At 35.2% G+C, this 2,500-nt stretch overlaps 1 non-coding gene across 1 annotated transcript; it reads right to left on the bottom strand.

Moving 5' to 3' along the window:
* Positions 1-1,338: 1,338 nt before the first annotated feature.
* Positions 1,339-1,411, bottom strand: TRNAK-CUU (transfer RNA lysine (anticodon CUU)). Its single transcript has one exon. It is a non-coding gene; the product is annotated as a tRNA-Lys (tRNA).
* Between the last annotated feature and the right edge of the window lie 1,089 nt (positions 1,412-2,500).

Below are 2,500 nucleotides of genomic sequence, written 5' to 3'. Positions count from 1 at the left end.
GATTAATTCTATGTGTATATATTGGTTTGATCGCCGACTCCTAAGCGCATGCCGCGATCAGGGTTAGTGGATCTTCAGGAGAGATCCACTAAGGCCTGAGCGTGAGTTCAATGTAGGCAATGGGTTTCGTTGCCTCCCAAGAGTAGCAAATCGTCAACCCCATTTCGAAGTGCCACTCTGGTTGGCTCTTATTGGTCAGCTGTCAGTGATGGCTTCGACTTCGGAGAAAATGTTTAGAAAAAGTGTTAAATATATATCCTCTGCGACCGGATGATTGAAGAGAAGATCTTTCCGCTATGTAACAAAAAGTGTTTTAATTTATGTTTACACTGGTCGCCACAACATAACACTTTCGTATACATCAGTTATGTCTCTCCCTCACAACTCCTGTATGTCAGGCTGTTGGGAGTTTGAATGTCCTATCTTATTTCCCATTTTTTCAAAGCCTTGTCAACTTTTCATCCGTACTCCAGTTCTGAACGGTTGCACGTTTTCAACTCATTTTTTAAAACAAATATGAGATCTTGCAAATGTGAGATCCAGTGTAGCTGGCTCGTCACATCAACACGAGAACCTTAGCAAAGTCGATTACAAAGTTCAAAAACCAAGTTCCTAGTTCCAATGACTGAGGTAATAAAACTTGGCACTGGAAATATCTGAAAATATGCATCTATGCACACACACACAGACACACACATATAAGTATACAGCGTGCGTGCACATACGCACGCACACACATATATAGAAAAGTAGATATGTGCTTGTGATATATTTGTATATATGTCCATATATACATACAAACGCATATGTTTGCCTATTTGATTACGAAAACATGCATTATCATAAATATATATAACATTCAAAGTCCTTATCTCTCTCTCTCTCTTATTCTTGTCTCTCTCCTTCCTCATCTTTTTCTCTGTGCTTCCTTCAATTGTTTCTCCTCTCTCTCTTAGTATTTTTCATAGCATTGTAGTGTTCATCTCCCTTTCAGCATCCTTTGTGTTTACCCCCGTCTTCCTCTTATTATATTATATTACTTGTTATTATTATAATCATATTACTTGTTTTGAAATTTTGCAACGGTTACATCTTAACTTATATATAAATTCTGCCAGCATGTAAAGAATAACTTGTTAAATTTATCTAATTAATTTTGAATGTATTCATCACTGTAAAGTCTGAAAAGACTGGCAGAGAATAATAACAACTTTAAAGACTAGTATCTAAAAAGTTGTTGGTTGATGAATATTTCACCTGATTTTGTATCGGTATGATAAAAATGCTTATTTATGGAGAAGGACTGGCCCAAAGTTTGATCAGGAGGACTAAATTGAGCGCCCAACGTGGGGCTCGAACCCACGACCCCGAGATTAAGAGTCTCGTGCTCTACCGACTGAGCTAGCCGGGCTTATATTCATGAAACATGCGCAAGCAATAGCATTGCAATGAATATAGTTACCCTCTATATTAGGGACGGAATGTGCGAAAGAGTCCTTACTTTTTGCAGTACATAGTGCACGCATATGAGCCGCCTCTCTCACGCACCTGTAACGTTTTCGTGTGATAAGGCTCGATGAGTTGTTGCAAATTGTTATCTTGCCGTTTTGGTTGTTTTTTTTCGGCACATAATGTCACGGAGCGCTCACACTCACTGGGCGGCTTACTTCTGGTGGGGTTTCTATACAATTGTTTGGACACAAAGAGAATTATATTTGATATAGATATGTACATATATATGTATATATATATATATATATATATATATATATATATATATATATATATATAATGTATATGTGTGTGTGTATGTGTATGTATGTGTGTGTGTGTGTGTGTGTGTATGTATGTGTATGTGTATGTGTATGTGTATGTGTATGTGTATGTGTATGTGTATGTGTATGTATATGTATATGTATATGTATATGTATATGTATATGTATATGTATATGTATATGTATATGTATATGTATATGTATATGTATATGTATATGTATATGTATATGTGTATGTGTGTGTATGTGTGTCCCGTGTGCTATGATCATTATCATTGGCGGATCTTAGCTTTTTAGGTATTTTGTTTTGTTTTATTAAGTTTCTTTTTACTTGCTTTTTATAATAAATAAACGAGATAAACTGCAAATAGTAAATCATTATTATCAAGTTAACAATCAGGAAGTGAATTATAAGCATGAATACTAAGATTGAAATCAATTGGTTATCAATTAATTGATAACCAAGGATCACCTCTGGAAAAGTCATACTCCTGTAGATTCGCGTAGGTTGCAATTTTGATAGTTAAGTTGCAGAATGGGTAAGAGTATCAAAGCATTTACTATTTCTAAATATCGCGTAGAATTGCGCATTCGTGGCGGCATGAGAATGACAAAAATAATACAGATGTCATGATTATAAAATCAGTGTCATTTTTATTATAACCACCATCCTTACACACAAACATACATACACACATACATATATACACATACACATATACTTA

The sequence above is a fragment of the Penaeus japonicus genome, unplaced genomic scaffold (genome assembly GCF_977035675.1).
Source record: "Penaeus japonicus unplaced genomic scaffold, GWHDUDI00000001_assembly GWHDUDI00000017, whole genome shotgun sequence".
Taxonomy (NCBI): domain Eukaryota; kingdom Metazoa; phylum Arthropoda; class Malacostraca; order Decapoda; family Penaeidae; genus Penaeus; species Penaeus japonicus.
Note: the sequence above shows the minus strand (reverse complement) of the source record. Positions and strands in the feature narration are given on the sequence as shown.